Below are 17,556 nucleotides of genomic sequence, written 5' to 3' on the forward strand. Positions count from 1 at the left end.
GCAGGGAGGCCATTCTTGCGCCTGTGCTCCAGCTGCCCTGCATTTTGGCTAGATGGGTGTTTTGGCCTGTCTAGCCAAGGCACTTAAGAGCGGGAGGGAAGGAGACCAGGGCACACATCCCACGGCTTTCCCAGTCTCTTCCCCTCCCCTCCCCTGGGACTGCAGGGTTCTCCCCATCTCCAGACAACATTTCTGAGTGCTGAGAACTGAGCTGTCTCTGAGCTGGAGGGAGAGCGCATTGGGAGCATGGTTTCCGCATCCCAAGGTCACGAACAATGTTTCTGACCTCAAAGCCTAGAAACCTAACAGTCCTATCACACACACGCACACACACGCTGTCTAGCGGACAGAGGATTGCTCTCTAAAAGAGAGCATTAGGTGTATTACACTGTAAGCAATTAGTTGAGTTAAACAGTCCAGTATTAAAGAAATTTTGCAGTGTCCAATAGAAATGAAGTGGAAAAAAAATACTGACTAAGACTTAGAGCTCCATCACACCTACTTTTTATTCCTGGTATGCATCTGCGATTTAAACCTCTGTTTCTTTAGCACGTCAAGTGCTGGTCCCTTTCACGATCATCGCCATACCGATGAACTCTCTTTTCACTTGTTTGCTCTCCCACTATTGTGGCTGCCCCCCACCCCTCCCCCCTCCAGTTCATTGGTCCTTGTCGCAAGGGAGGCGGGTGAGAATTTGGCTCATTCTCCTTGCATGCTTTGCCGGGCGCTGAGTTTTCAGAGTCCCTTTCTCCTGCAGCAGGTCACAGGAAAGGCGGCACCTTGGGAAAGGGGCGCTGCGCCTTATGGAACTTCACTTTAATGCTTCTAGTGTCAAACTCTGAATTACACACACACACATCCGGTTTAACTCTGATCCACGTGAGCCGATGCCTAACTGGCCCACTGGACCCTTCCCAAATAGAAACCTTTTCTTTATGTATTTTGCCACGGTCAGCCCAGGAGGAAACAGAGAGTGGCCTTTGATCAGGTGTTTAGGAAACAACAGAGGAAAGGGAATTGGCGTAGCTGGCGGGGCGGCTCGATTGGTTCCAGCCATGGCCTACAGTCAGCCAAAACAAATGTGAACACCACATAACTAACCCTGATTTTAAAAAGAAAATCCTGATCATGTGAATTCTAAATCAGAGCTTCCGTCATGACCAGAGGAATGGAACGGAGTGGGCTTCTGCTGCCCGGAGGCCAAACACTTTGACTTGGCAATACAGGATCATATCATTTGGTTTCTAGGAAAGGGCATTCTTAAAAGTAAACAGAAGAAAATGGGCTTCTGTAACCATGTAAATGCCCTCCTTGCTGCCCCCGGACTCTAAAGTGCTTTTAACAACTGCTGCAGGGAGCAGCGTCAACCCTGGTGGTCCTGGCTTGCCTCTGCCAGCCCCGGTTCTAAGGCTGAGTTCGTCTGCCTCTGCCCCCATCACCTGCGTCTCTCTGGGTGGTCTCTTGGTGCCCCCCCCCACTAGGCTGCAGGGCCTTGGACTTCAGCCCCCATGTCCAGCCTTTGTTGGATAAACAAATTCGGATGACGATACAGCTCCTGGCCCGAAACGTTGAGCTAGTGTACGCGTCAATCTGTCTTATTTGCATTCACGTATTGTTTTTTATTGAAGAAATCATTATTAAATATTTTAAACCTTAGTTAGCACCAGAGTACACACCTCCTTTTTTCTTGCTTGTTCGTTTGTGCCAGATTTTTCTGCACTTGTCAACTGCTTCATTTGTTCAGCGGTAGCGGTTTGATGAAACAATGAATATGGAAATAAGAAAGGTGATGGGGAAAGAGTGTAAAATGTTAGGAAAACTAAGACTATGGTCATCCAGTGAAGGATTTGCAATCAGAAAAGATATTTGAGGGAAGGGGAGACTGCATCACACAGAATATAGCAAAAGATTCAAAGTGCAGCAAAAGCTATAAAAGTAGGAATGACTGAAGTTAATTTCAGATACCTTGAATATCTCACCTGTTCTTTATTCCAGTGATTTTAACATTAAGATGTTATGTAGAACAGGTTTGTCTTAATTGTGTCCTGTGAAGTCAGACATGTGACCAAGGGCACGTTTGGGTGGGAACTCCCCCTTGGGGGCTGGGCACGTTTGTGGGCACGCCCCTGGGAGCAGCCATGTTGTCTTCCTTTTCGGTTTCCGAAATATGGTCACCCTAAGCATGATGAGATAACCATTGTTCCCAAGGCTGTAACTTATTTTATTTAATGAAAATAACGAAGGTGGACATATTAGCTCTCTATAACAGCAATTTCCCTGGACTTGCTGAATCCAAGCCCACCCACAGGCCATTCTCAATGGAAATCACATGGAAGATGCATTTGTCTTCGTGAAACAGCAGAATGAGAGGCCTTTTGGGATATGGAAACATTGGCAAGAATGTCACATCAGGATCTCTGACAAGGAACAATGCACCAGTGTGTGTGTGTGTGTTTGTGCAAAGAGAGAGAGAGAGAGAGAGAGTTTTTGTGGTGGGTTTTCCATCTAAGGATATAATTAAAATATTGTGGAGAGGGAAACAAGGAAAATGGAAAATTAAACATAGACTGAAGGTCATGGAAGCAGTGTAGTTAAAAAAAGTGTTGTTCTGGATTATTCATGTGCTTCTGTCTCTTTAAGGGATGAGGGACGTCAGGGGAAAGGGAGGGAAGAAATCAGGCACCATTTTAGTCCATTTAGTTCTGGTGTCTGTGACTGGAGGCCTCTCAGGGGGCCTTTGCAGAAGGGGAAAAGGAGCCCTTGACAAAGGGAGGTTTGATGCTTAGAGTAGAATAACCAGTCTGGTCTGCAGAGGAGGGAGAGTGAGGAAGGCTCTGAGCTGCCTTAAGGAGAGATGCTGAGGGGGGCCTTCGCTGTTACATAAAAGAGGGGCAGAATTGTCTCTCCTGCAAAGGAGGCTCCAGAGAAAGTGCAGAGGAGGATCCCCCTGTCAGCATCGTAAAAGGACACCCGTCCCCCAGCACAATTCAGAATCACTCGGATCTTCTTGAGCTTCCCACTCAGGGACAAATGAGGGGAAAGAGGGGGGTTGGAAGCCCAGTATTCACCTCCATAACACCCCACAACCCAGATCCCTTCCTTAGGACTAAAATCAATCCAGCCTTTTCTCCTCACAGACTCTCTGGCGACCCCCACAGCCCATTCACCCTCACTTCCCCCACTGACTTCCCAGAAATGTCTGCCTGCCATGAATCCCTCACGTCCCAGGACAAACTGCAATTTGCCAAATCTCTCAGGATTGTCGGGAACATCTTGCCATTTCTCTCCGCTTCTCACGCTTTTATGATCCTCAGACAGGATGAGGCTGGGATAAGCTGTGTCTGGATCCAGAGTGACGTTTGCTGCTGGGGGTGGAGAGAGAGGAGGAAAAGAGAAGGTCAGCAGAATCCTCTGGGACAATGGCGGAGGTCTTAAGTGTTAACACCCCACAGGGATCATCGATTTCCTCTAAAATCAGGGAATGTGAAAACAACTCAGTATGATAACAGGAACATGAATACCTCCAATGCTCAGAGCAGAACCAACATGAAAGCTCCCCCAAACCAGTTTCCCCAGACCTCTCCTCCCTTTCCCTCCCTCTGTCCTTCCGGCCCACCCTGAGTGGCCAAACTCCCCCTCCCCTGTATTCCCCTCCATTTCCCTGGGAAGCCCCCACAGCCCCTCCCATTCCATGCCCAATTTGCCCCTCCCAGCTAAGGGCTCCTCCCACATTTTACAAGTAAGAAAAAAACCCTCACTCTCAAAACACTCAACTCTTTGCTGCTTCCAGATCAGGGTTTTAGTGCAGCCTGGCCCTGCCTCATTCCAGGAATTCCATGTTGTCTTCCCCTCCTGTCCCTCCTGAGCTTCTTCTCTTAAGAAGGAACAGATGGAAAAGCTCCAGGATGCCTTCTCATTGGCAGTGCTGGGAGCCCCGCCCCACCCCCCACCCGGGGTGTGTGTGTGTGTGTGTGCGCGCGCGGGGTGAGTGGTGGTGGAGGGAGGCAGGAGAGCAGAGAATTCACCCCCCCCCCTTTGATGCTGCCTCTGTGAATGGGCCAACTGAGACTTCCAGGGGGAAGGAGGAGTCTCCATTCTTCTGAGCAGAGAGCACCCAGCTGGTTCTGCCCTCCCTTTTGGCAACAGATAACTGGGTTGTCAATAGAACTATGAAAATTTAGTATCTCGTTCGCTTTTGCAGCAGTTGGAGGCTCCACCTCGGGTGCAAGATACAAACATGCAAAGGAGCCCTTTCTCTTGCCAGTGATTTGGGTGGCCCATTTCGTTTTATACAATGCTAATATGAGACTTTTGTGGCATAATGACTGCACTTGCGCTAATTCTTGGGAATTAGGGGAGACAGACCTGATTCCGAAATGAAACCTTAGAGGGACAGCTGGGTGTCATCCCTATATTGGAGGACGGGTACATCTTATAGAGACCACATAACACCGGTCTTAAAGGAACTGCACTGGCTGCCTATACGCTTCCGGTCGGAATTCAAGCTGTTGGTAATGACATTTAAAGCCCTAAACGGCTTGGGACCTCAATATTTGAGAGAGCTTCTCAAGCACCAGTTCATACACCACCTGTTTACCCTAACAATCAGTGAGACTCCTAAGTGATAGTAAGCCCGAATGAATCAGAGTGTTTCCCTGTAAAGTTACCTGAACAAAAAAAAACATCCAAAGAGTAATTGTTGTATTGTCGCCAAAACCAACTAGAGTTTGAACTTATATCTAAGTCACAGAACTCTGCATATTTCATTAAAAGTGTTTTCATAAATAGAAAATCTCTTTCCTAAATGAATCCATTGTCCAGTCATATGTAGACAAAAAGACCTTATTTGACTATCCAAACCCAGAAGAAAGGTATGTTTTTTGTCTATTTGCTACTCCAAGTGCGTTACATACACAACTTCTACAGCTCTTTAATAACTAACCTAAGAAGTTTCTAGTATACAGAGAGAGAGAGAGAGAAGTTTTCTAACATAGTTTGGAAAAACTGCAGTTTAGCTATTTCTCAAATAGCTAAACTGCAGAACAAGAGAAGTGAATTTAGAGCCTTTATGAGAATACATTTAGAGTAGTGGTCAAGATAAAACGCCCAAAAGGAGGGAGTTGTCGTGGAAATGTGTGAATGGGCTGTTTTGTCTGTGCCCACCCTGTTTTGATGTAAGCCCCTTCCTATTAGAAATTAAGTTCTATTGCAATTTGATGCAAACTGTAGCTGAAATTATATTGAGCCACACTTGCTCAACCAACAAGAAGTGCTGACACATTAGTCAGAGTGTGAGCCTCCCAGCGAGGACAGGAAGAGTAGTAACCACCAAGGAACAGATGTTCTAAGGTTACAATACCCATCCACGTAATGATTTTCTAGTCTTAGAATTATCTGCACTTTGCACGTGCATAAATGCCATGACACAAGACGGTGTCAACACCAGCAGTGGGAGGGTGGAGTAAGATGTCTGCAACGCAAGATAACCAAAAAAACAAAACAGATAGAGATGTATTTGCTGTAACTATTGCAATACCTATATATGTATGGTATTTTAGTCAGAGAAATACTTAAACTCTGTACATGCCTAAATGCTTTGCTTCTCATTGGTTGTTGCATTGCAGAGCTGTATTATGATTGGTGGGAAATTTCTGCCACTGTATCTGTGGAGAATTGACCCTATAAATATGTTTCCTGAAATTGTTGGGCAGTTCCTCAGGTCTTTTGAGACTGTCACCTTGCAGCACTGCAGGCTGCTCTTCTCCTAAAGAGAGAGAAATTGTGTATTGAGAGCCTGTGAGCACCACTCAGCGAACCACGGGAACCCGTCCTTTCGGGTTCCACCACAGCATCAAGCCATTATGTGCATATTTGCAGTTCAGATGCATGTTGAAGTCTTTCACAGAGATATGATTTTGACGGTGCCAGAGGCGCTTCCCTCAGGGGAAAGTCAACTGTGACGGGCACCTGTGGGCCAGTGCCAATAACTTCATCGGCGTGTTTTCTTCTCCAATACCCCCTTCACAGTTTTTCAACTCTTCTAAAATGTTTTGTCATTTTTTGTTTTGGTTAATTAAGGATAAAGCTATATAGTATAATGCTGAACATCTGTCAGACAGGATCGTCCTGGAATCCCTCTTTTATAAGCATATCATTTGCTACAGCCTTTGACTTATTAATAACCGCAGTGATATGTTGACAGGAAAAGTAAAAATTTGGAGGGGTCTGGATGAGTCTCTCCAGTGACCCGTGAACTTTAGAACTGTCTACTGGAGCATCCAAGCTGTGCCTCTACCTATGTTCAGCCTGTATGTTTATCAATAAATTCTAACGTTATAAAATACCAGTGACCAGGCCCAATGCTGGTCAGACCATCCCGTCTCTTTGAACGTTCCTCAGTGAGACACCTCTGCCTGCTCAAGTGTGCATGGATGGCCAGAGCTCCACACGACTGGGAGCTTTGCTTTCTCACATGTCCTGATTGCATGGAGCCCTCCCTAGGCACAGTCACCTCTATAAATGGACACGTCTTGCAAAAGTGCACTGGAATGCATGGGGGAAGTATGGAGGGGAGGAGTCCATAGCTCCACCCCCCTGTCTGTGCCTGCTTTGTTGATATGGAGAACCCAACATCCCTACAGAGTTGCTGATTACTCATAGTTAACCTTTTTATAGTTCCGAAGGGTGCAGGACAGAACGGTTTAAGCACAGTGAAATGAAGCCAGTGAAATATCGGACCAGTCCATATCTCTCCAGCGCATTTGGTTCACATTGGTTTTGTGAACCGCCCAGACAGCTTCCGCTATTGGATGGTAAAGAAATGTAATAAATAAATAAACTGGAAATGTACCTTTCATCGGAGGTAGTCCAGGTAGCAGCGCATCTGGGGAAGGAAATGATAGAAACTTTAAGAGGCCCATTATGAATCAAGTAGAAACCAAACTGGTAAAAGGGAGATCCTCTTCGTAACTTTAAACTGATTCCAAATAACAGTACAATTCTATGCGTGTTTCTCAGTGTTTCATTTCATCCAAAGCCAGTGGGGGAGGCTCGTGGGGAAGGTTACCAAGTCAACCCACAACCGCACCACAGGCGATGGGTCTGGAGTGGCTTCTTAACCACCCCAACAAGCCACCCTCCCTAGATTCAGACGACATGAGAAGCCTTTGCCCAGCCAGAATAACTATGCAAACCAGGCCAGCACTCAACAAGCCCAAGCCACCGGGACTTATTAGCCACCTGGAGTCATGCAAACTGGCCCAGTAAGTCCCATCATGTTCAGTGCAGCTAAACCTCAACGAAGCATTTCTAGGACTGCAACCGAAATAATAATAAAAAAAAACTGAAGAAAATCCTCTGTAGAACATAAGAAATAAGAAGCAGAAGGCAGAACTAGGATAGAGGTTGTATTTAATTCCCCTTCCTATGGCGAGAACAGCCCTCATGGGCTACAATTTAGCCTTGTATATCTTAAATATCTGAAGCTCCAAAAAGATTTTTTTAAATTCCACTGTTCCTGTGTTTGCTTCGTTGTCATTCAATACTCATGAATTTGTAGCCATTTAAACCAGGGGTCTAGTCCTAATGCAATCTATGGGGCACCACAATGTGGCCTGCACAGCCTCTTGGTCTTCCTCCACGGGAATGAGCTTAGTCTCCAAGCCCCACCCTCTGGAGGAATCCCCTTGGAGGGCTCCCCCCCACACAGCTGTCTCTGATCAGGGATAGTGGTGGGCATGTGCGGCAGCCTGAGCAAGGGCACTCACCGGGGCTAGATTGAGTGACCACATTACACCAGTTTTAAAATCTCTTCACTGGCTGCCAATTAGTTTCCGGGCGAAGTATAAAGTGTTGGTTATCACCTTTTAAGCCCTACATGGTTTGGGTCCAGGCTACCTGCGGGATCGCCTCCTCCCGTACAATCCGCCCCGCACACTCAGGTCCTCTGGGAAGAATTTACTCCAGACAACACAAACAAGGCTGACCACTAGTACCCAGAGGACCTTTTCTTCTGCCGCTCGCAGCTAATGGAATGACCTGCCAGGAGAGATTCGTCAACTTAACAGCCTTCCAGATTTTAAGAAAGCTCTAAAGACTGATCTCTTCTGGCAGGCCTACGCAGTTGAATTTTAAGATGCCTTTTAATAATGTGCTGCTTTTAACGATGTATTAGTTTTGAATGTTTCGATCCAAAGGGAGAGGCGGGTAACAAATAAATAAAATTATTATTATTATTATTATTATTATTATTATTATTATTATTATTATTATTTCTCGCACATCGAGCAGTCCCAATTCTGCGCCCCCTCTCATCCCCATGGCTATCTCCAATCTCGGAACAGAGATAGGAGCATGGATGAGTGGTGGCCCGGAAGTGTGGCCGCTACCCACGGTGGGGGTGAGTCCTAATGCCTCCCAACCACACCCCTACAGCTATCTCTGATCTGAGAGCAGAGATAATGGGGGCGATGGGAATGAGTGGCAGGACTGACCTTCCCTGTGCAGGGGATTCCCAGCACCCAGGCCGCATCACATCAGATCAGAGGGATGGATGCGGAGGGGGCTGGACGTCTTTCTCTGTCAGGGGAGGAGGCACCGTTGCAGACCTCCTTCCAGCATCAGTGGGGGGAAAGGAATGGGGTCCCATCACCTGCCCCGTAGTGTGTGAGCTGGAGGGCAATCTGGGCCCCACCCCAAAATAGCTGTGCAGCCTTGATTTTAAAAAAGGAAAGGGAGGACGAAACGGACAGTTCTCACAGTGGAGATCAGTGATGGGGACCCTGAAGAGTGAAGGGAGACCATGGCTATTGAATCCGTGAATGAAGAAGATGGTGTCAGGGGTAAGCAGCATGGAAGGAGAGGAATCAGTGGACAAAACTCCCAATCGAGAGAAGCAGTGGGGCCCCCAAAGGGAACTCTTTCCTTATCTCTTTCCTGCAGTTTAGATTCATGAGTGAGGGATATGGAGTCAAGAGTAAACAGGGAGGTTGACACACTTAATTATTCTGGATGGTGAAAACCCAAAGCAGAATTGGAGAACCTTCAAGAAACCTTCTCCAGTCTGAGCGGATGGGCAACAAAATGCACTCTGGGTATTCCTGGAGGAAAAGGAAATGGTGGCCAGGCTGCCAAAATGGAAGCCTGCTGTTTACTACCACCGTTTGTAGCACCAACAAAATAAAATAAATTGATGCCCAGCACTGCATCCCTGCATCCCTGCTTCCTTACGTTTGAATTGCTTCACGACTCTCTGCAGAACGGGATTTATTTCATGGAAGTCCCAGATCTTCTGCTTCAGCTCTGGAGGGGAAGCTGCTGGATTCTCAAATGTCTCCTTCTCACTCCTGGAGGCGAGGGGAAAAAGGTAACCCACATCCATTCAATCCAAACGGAAATTGCAGAAAGCTCAGAACAGAGAACGGGCAACTTTTGTTGGGGGAGGGAGCATCAGCCACACTGGCCCATACAGAACCCTTTGGGAGCCACACCAGTGAGCATGGCTGGGGGAGGGGGGGGAGCGGGGCAGATGGGATGCTTGTGTTTGTGTCTAGTTAGGGTTAGTGGTCTGTGTTTTGCCTGTGCTGGGGGATTGCCTGCGTTGTTGTTTTGGGAGAAGGTTTGGTCTGTGGAGTTTTTGTATGTGTGTTTTGGGGTGAGATGTTTTGTAGGCAGAGAGGAGCCTTCAACCATGTGTGATGGAGGGAAGGAAGAAAAGGAGTACTAGTCCCTGTTTTAATCACTGAGATGTTGGAGTCCATGAGATGTTGGAGACCAATGTCCTCTGCCCAGGAGCATGGAGGGAGCCATGTGCTTCCCATGCGATCCAGACCCTTCCCACCATCATGGAAATGAGTGGGATCCACTTACCTCTGCAAGGTGTTTCTCATGTCCTGCAAAGAAAGGAGAGAGAGAAGAGGGAACTCAGTGCCTGCCAGTCACCCATCTATGGTACCCTGGTCCTTCTCATGCTCAAGTGCTGATGCTTACACATAGCACACCCACACCCACACCCACTCAAGGACTATGAGGAATAGATAAAACATCCTACAATGGGTCAAACTCTCAGGCCTTCACAAGAGACAGACACTGACCTGCATTTTAAGGCAGTGGTCTTCCACAAGTCCAGATCCAAGAACCACGATGAACCCCAACCTGCAACATGGGCCCCACTTTCAAAATTGCCCTTGCAGTGACCCATCTGGACTGATCCTGTGACCCACTTTTGGGTCACAGCCAACCCTGTTGGCCTATTTCCCTGTGCAGAGTCACTGACAATTTAGAGTCTCTCTTTTAGGACAAGAAAGTACTCCAAGATGGGGACATTTCCCTTGACAAAAAAGAGGAATGCCAGCAGTGACAGTGCTTCAAGCCCTGGCTTCTTCAAATAATGGGAATTTCCACAAACACACAAGAATCTCAGGGATACACTCATTCATTGGAGAAATGCGATGCTAGGGCATTCTTCATAAGCGTGAAAAATCAAAACAACCTGTTATGCAAGTAGGAGTACTTAACAGTGCTGGGGGTGGGAGGGAGTTTAGAGTGAACTTTCCAGATGGGGGGGGGGAGGAAGGTTCCAAGGGGGGTTTCTCTTAGAACAGGACAGTGAGACATGGGGCTTCTCTAAATAAGTGATTTATAGCATGCTCCTGACTGGCCTCTCACGGAAATTTGGGGTCTTTCTGACGATGTCTCCTGCACCTTCCCCCATTTATTCCGTTAAAAGAAAACCCCTGGATATCCCGATTCTTCAACTACATCTCAAGACTTCCCACCATGTGCAGCCAAAGTTGCACTTCAAAACCTCCACTAGAGGGCGATGTCCCCTTCACTCTTACTATGAGCACCAGGAGGAGGGAGAAGTTTCCAATTCCAGGCCACCTGGTCGTCCCTCTCCTGCCATGTAATGCAAAGGCCCTGGTCACAAAACACACACAGAATAGAAAGAGGGTGCAGGCAAGGAGGCCACTATTGGTCCGAGAACCTCCTGAAACAGGGTGGAATTTCAGGGGTGCCTCTGGGACCCATTCCTGAAGCTGAGTTTGGGGTGCATTGAAACTCCTGAGTCTCAGCAGGGGAAGGAAAAATGTCTCTGTTTAAAAGGGAGGTTGCAACAGATCTCCGCTTGTGGCAAGGTGAGAACCTGAGCAGTCAGACTGGCATTGGGAGGGAGAAAGCTTCTACACCTGAGCCAGGCAGGCTCTTCATTTTAGTTAAACTATCACTCCTATTGGCTGGCTGGGCTTCCGGTGCAGGGGGTGCTCCTCCTCGTCCTCGTCCTCCTCCTCCTCCTCCTCCTCCTGCAAGCCTCCTGTCCTCTCTGAGGATGATGGGCAAGCTGTGTGCTGCTGTTGTGGCATTTATGCATTTCTATTTACTTATTTATTATCGCACGAAGCGCTTTTCTCCTGCTGCTTCGTTTCCCTCTCTCTCGGCATACAGATCAAGGCAGGAGAGGTGCCTGAGAGGACATTTGAGTTCAGATTTTAAAAATTCGCTATAAATCACTGCATGCAGGGATCTGATCCAAACTTGGCCTGCCTAAAGTCCTCTTTGAAAGCTGCCACAGTGCCAATTTTCATGTGTTTATCTTTACAACTGAGTGAGGTGTAAGCATGTCTGTTAATTCCCATGTAGCAGTTACCAATGGCAGACTTCTCCCTGTGCTTTCCCAGGCAGGAATGAAGCCATCCTTTCCTTGTCAAAAGCAGCAGGTGATTAGGGTTATAATTTTCCCAACTTTGCTTTGGCAAGAATTCTCTTAAAGGTATCAGCTTACGGTTGCCAAGTGTCTAAGGAGTCTGCAGTGCCTGCCTTGGGCCTTTTCCATCTTTAGATGATGGAGGCAGGAAGGTCTTGCAGTCAGCTTTACCCTTGGGAGGAAATTCCTGGGTTGTTCCTGCCACCGTCTTACCTGCAGGAGTTCACTCGCTGGCTGCTGACACTTCTCCTCCAACTCCTGGATGAGGCTTTCAAGAGAGGAGAGTTCTTCAGAGAGTTTGGCCTGGTGCTCGTCCCTTCTCCTGGCAATCTCCTCCTCTAAGCCTTCTATCTGGGTCAGCAGAAGCTTCTCTTGTTCCTCCAGAAGCTGCCGTAGTTGTCTGAACTGAGCCACTGTCTTTTCCCTCTCTGCTTTGGTTTCCTTCTGCAAGAAGTGGATGGAAAGGGGAGCCAGAGTCAGAAATAGGACCAAGCTTCACAGCATCAAGAGGCGTAAAGGAATTTTATAGGAAAGTTATTTTAAGTTTTCAGAGGTCTTCAATCCATGTTCAGTAGAGAAAAAGATTCCTATAAGATCATAGAATCATAGAATAGTGGTTGAAGCCCTTGTTCCTTCCTAGGGGCTGCCTTGATAGCACCTCATTGGGGCCGCATTCCCCCCAAAGGCTGTGGTTTCCTTCCTGTGGGTTTGGACTTGCTAATCTCCAGGCCAAGGAGGGAGCAGGGGGGGTAACAGCAATCATCCAGGTACTGGAGCCGCCCCCTTCTGCCCTCTTCCTGGCTTCCGGTGACCAATTGCCAGGCGCCATCTGCCAGGACCGCACCCCGGATCAGCCACGGAGCAAGGTCAGAGAGCAGAAGACCTCACTCAGGGAGAAACAGTCAGGGCAAGTCCCTGAATGTTCAGCTGCGGATCTCGGCCTATTTGCCCCGAATCAGCCGCTGCATCATCTAACCAACACAGCATTGATTTGGAGCCACCCTGGGGCAAAGACCAAGTGCTTGAGCGTTTAGTGGTTGGACAGCTTCAGGCGTTCTTGGGGGAAACGGATCATCTAGACCCATTTCAGTGTTGTTTCAGGCCAGGGCACAGCACTGAAACAGCCTTGGCTTCTCTGACCTACTCCGGGTGAAAGACAGGGGGAGTACTGCCCTGTTGATCTAACTGGACGCCTCAGCAGCTTTTGACACCATTGATCATGGTATCCTGCTGGATTGGCTATGTGAGATGGGAGTAGGAGGCTCCGTGTTCCAGTGGTTCCGCTCCCACTTGCAGGGCCAATTGCAGAAAGTGGTATTGGGGGGTTCCTGTTCTACCCCATGGATATGAAGCCACAGGCCTCTATTCCATCCCCCATGCTGTTCAACATCTCCATGAAGCCACTGGGGGAGGTCATTAGGGGTTTGGTGCCATCTGTATGCTGGTGATGCTCAGCTCTACTTCTCCTTGTCATCGGAGACAGCTGGGGCTGTGAAGGTCCTGGACCAGTGCCTGGAGGCTGTAATGGGCTGGATGAGGGCCAATTGACGGAAGCTGAATCCTGATAAGACGGAAGCTCTGTGGATTGGTGGTTCCCGAGTCTGGGAATTGGGTAAGCGACCTGTTCTGGATGGGCTTGTCCTCTCTCCAAAGGAGCAGGTGTGTAGCTTGGGAGTACTCCTAGATCCATCCTTGACACTGGAGGCTCGGGTGGACTTCGTGGCCCAGAGTACTTGGGTCAGCTTCGGCTGATCCACCAGCTCTGGCCTTTCCTGGACAGGGATAACCTAGCCACAGTAGTGCACACACTGGTAACGTCCCGATTAGACTACTGCAATGCACTCTGCATGGGGCTGCCCCTGAAGACGACTCAGAAGTTGCAGCTAACGCAAAATGCAGCAGCTAGACTGAAGACGGGTACATCTCACAGAGACCATATAATACCCGTCTAAAAGGAATTGCATTGGCTGCCTGTATGCTTTGGGTCGGAATTCAAGGTGTTGGCAATGACATTTAAAACCCTAAGCAGCTTGGGACCTCGAAACTTGAGGGAGCGCCTCTGCCTATATATCTGCCTGCCTGAGATCTGCTGGAGGAGCCCTCGTCTGTGTCCCACCAAAGGGAGACATATATTATAATGGGACAGGGGAGAGGGCTTTCTCTATTGTGGCACCCTGCCCGTTGTGAACTGCCTTCCCCTTGGAGACCCGACTGGTGACAATGCTGGCTTCATTTCAGCGCCAGGCCCCTGGCTATATGGAAGTGCTCTGGCGCTGAGTGGCGCCTTGTACCTGCATTTGCCTTCCTTCCCGGTATCTGCACGGGAAGGGAGACAAGTGCGAATTTTCCTCCCTGGCGCTTCTGAAAAGGTTTTTTTTTAAAAAAAAATGAGGGGGGGGGGGAGGAAAGGAACGTGGCTGTCCCTTCTTTTTTTAACTTAGAAGGCACAATATGCGGAGGTCCGCATATTCAGATTGGAGGTTGCCCGGTCCTCCGAAAATTTGTTAATGCACAGCTCTGTATATTTAAATCATAAAATTATAAAAAGGGGGAGGAACAGCACTGTTGCTCTCCTCTCCTCTCTCCCCCCCTCCATTTTAATCTCCGCCCGCCCTGTTTAGAGCCACGGAGCTGGCTCCACCACCTTTGGCCGACACAGTAAACACTGTGGTACACAAAACCCAACCCAGTTTGCTGCTGGAGCCCTCACAACTTCAAAGGCTTTGATAAAACATGGCTTTTTATCAAAGCCTTTGAAGGCTAAATGGTTGCACATAGTTTTAATTGTTTTCAATTGTTTCTAGTGCTTGTTAAAAAATTCTACTTATCTTAATTTGTAGGTGATTTAATATGTTTCTCGTTGTTTCTATTCTGTACTGTCTACATTGTTCTGTTTTTATCTGTATGCCGCCCTTAGATCTCAGTGATATAGGGCAGGATGCCAATCATTTAATAAACAAATAAATAAACGATATCATACAAACAGACCCCTAGTAAAACTGACACTTACAAGAAGTTCTTTATTCTCCTTTTCTGTTTCTGCCTTATATGCCAGAATTCTTTCTCTCTCTTTCCTGAGAATCTCCAGGCGACGACGGATCAGATCCTGAAGGAAAAACAAAAGTTCATGTTTGGTTTAGTGAGACAGAAAGAGGAAGTGAACAATATTCCTGTTCCCTGACATCCGTCTTTGTACTGGGGAGCGGGGAGGTTCTCAGCAGACTTTTTCATACCATTAAAGCCTAAAAAACAAGTCCCTCCATCCACTGGGAGTCTGAGTTTCACATGCACTGAGATGGGGATTGGGGCTGGGGGTCATACCTCCACCACCACCACCACCACCTTTGGCCGACACAGTAAACACTGCGGAACACACAAACCCACCCAGTTTGCTGCTGGAGCAAAGAGAGAGAGAGAGAGAGAGAGAGAGGGAAGGAAAGGTGTGAGAGGAGCAGCTGCAGCGTCTTGCCCCTGCTCCCCTACTGCTGCCACCACCCTCCACCATCCCGAACCTTTTCAGGCTCCCCATGGCTGCTATTTGCATCCATGCTATTGGAACATAATAAAGAAATAGTTTAGTCCCAATATTTACTTATTGCAGGGACTTTACATGAACTTCCCAAGAAGAACCCACAGCTTTCCCCCCTCCCCACCAAGGTCTACAATGTTTTCCTACCTTGTACTCCTGGGAAGCCTCCTCTAGAGGAACCACCTTGTGACCTTCGTGCTCCTTGGATCTGTCACACACCACACAGAGGGGGGTTTCATGGACTTTGCAGAAGAACTTCAGGGGCTCCTGGTGTTTCTCACAGACTTCCCCCCTTCTCCTCTGCCCCCTTGGCCCCCTGATCTCCGAATTTCTTGGCAATTTCGACAAAGTTAGACAGCTGCCTATTTGGCTTGACGTTCCCCTTCGAGAAGGTTCCTCTACACTCGGGGCAGGAGGCCTCTGTGTCCTTCTCCCCCCAGCACTGGTTCAGGCAGGCTCGGCAGAAATTGTGCCCACACTCTGTAACTGTCACTGGATCCCTGAAATAATCCAGGCAGATGGAACAACTGACTTCTTCACAGAGATCCTGGACAGGACTCCAAGCAGCAGCCATGGCTTTCGTACACTGCAGACAGAATAAGTTTCACTTCCTTGGCTTTCAGGTAGTGGGCGTTTGCTTGCTTGTAAATAACTCACCAGAAAATCATCAGCATGTAAAAAATGAAGTTAAGCAGAGGATCGGTCTTTTGATAAAGATACAATAATGTTAAAAGAATGGGCCTGATTTTGAGCGGGGGACATTGCTTTTGTATATTTTGACCTGGTTTGCCCATCACAGTGGTAAATTATGGCTTATTTCAACTACCTCTGATCACCCCAAGATGCCTACAGATTGATCACTTTATTACCTGCTCTAAAATCTCCTTAAGTATTGATGTCAAACTGTCTGGTCTGTAATTCCCCAGATCTGCCTTCTTTATATATATTAAAGGGATCCCATTCGCCCTTCTCCAGTCCTCCGGTAGTTCACCTGTTCTCCAGCACTTCTCAAAATTAAGGAATTGAAGTTCCTGGAGCCCATCTTGTAGCTCCTTCTACACTGTGAGGTGCAGTTCACCTGGACCTGGGAACTTGAACTCATTGAAGGTTCTGAGAGATACTTGGAACTAGGGCTGTGCATGGACCCCCCAAACCGCTTCGTGGCCCGATCTGGAACTTCTGGATCAGGCCCGAACTGGTTCGGGCCGATCCACCTGTCCCCTGTTCTGCGGAGTGAGATCTGGCTCTACTGCCATCACCGCATGGATGGTGCCAGTGCCAGGTAAGCCAAACCCCCCACGCCCCCTTACCTGCATCCGTCATGGTCTGTCGCGAGCTTCAATTGAGGCCCCGGTTGAAGTCGGAAGAGAAGGCCACGGCCTCCTCCGGCTTCAAGCTGGGGCCTCAGTTGAAGCCTACCACAGACAGTGACAGGGACAGGTAAGCCCCCTCCCCCCCTTATGTGGAGCCGCTGCTGTCGCCGCTTTGACATTGCTGCCGCTGGCGCCAGGTAAGCCAACCCACCAACCCCTTACCTGTGTCCATTGTGGACTTCAATTGAGGCCCTGGCTTGAAGCTGGAAGAGGCCGCAGCCTTCTCTTCTGGCTTCAAGCCGGGGCTACAATTGAAGCCCCCGACAGACACAGGTAAGCCCCCCTCTCCCCCGTCCCCTAACCTGGCTCCACTGCCTCTGCTGTATGGACTGCGGGGGCAGCGGAGCCATGTAAGCAAAACTCCCTGCACTCCCTTACCATCCTCCGTTGCAGGCTTGAACTGAGGGCCAGGCCTCAAAGCGGAAGCAGCCTGCTTCCACTTTGAGGCCAGGCCCTCAGTTCGAGCCCGTGACGGAGGCAGGTAAGCCCCACTCCCCCCTTACCTGGCTCCATTGCCATCGCTGCACGAACTGTGGCGACACCACTGTCAGCTGAGTATCCCTCCCCCCCCCACTTTCCTGCGTCCGCAGCCCCCCCGACCCAATTCGTCTCCACCTTTGTCGGAGGCGAATAAGGCCGCTCCACTAACACTTCTCCAAACTGAAGTGAAGAGGAGCACAGCCCTACTCAGCACATCTCTCTGACAACTTCAAACTGCACTTCAGCCTGTTTGCCACAGATATCAGATGGGTCACAGATCCTCGTTGGGGAGAAGACTGAGCCAAAATAGGAGTTGAGCAGTTCTGTCTCTTCTACCAGCATCTTGTCATCTTCTCTGTGCAGCTGGTTTACTATTACTTTTGTCCTCTTTTTAGTGTTTCCACTTTGATGTTAGCTGCGCTTGGCTAAAATCAGTGGAACACAGCTTGACTCTGAGGCAACATTACTGACCT

General features: G+C 48.5%; 1 pseudogene; it reads right to left on the minus strand.

Annotated features, from left to right (window-relative positions):
* Window positions 1-16,632, minus strand: part of LOC134396061 (zinc finger protein RFP-like) — a 31,620-nt pseudogene extending 14,988 nt beyond the window's left edge.
* Window positions 16,633-17,556: the final 924 nt, after the last annotated feature.

The sequence above is a fragment of the Elgaria multicarinata genome, chromosome 3, assembly GCF_023053635.1.
Source record: "Elgaria multicarinata webbii isolate HBS135686 ecotype San Diego chromosome 3, rElgMul1.1.pri, whole genome shotgun sequence".
Classification (NCBI taxonomy): domain Eukaryota; kingdom Metazoa; phylum Chordata; class Lepidosauria; order Squamata; family Anguidae; genus Elgaria; species Elgaria multicarinata.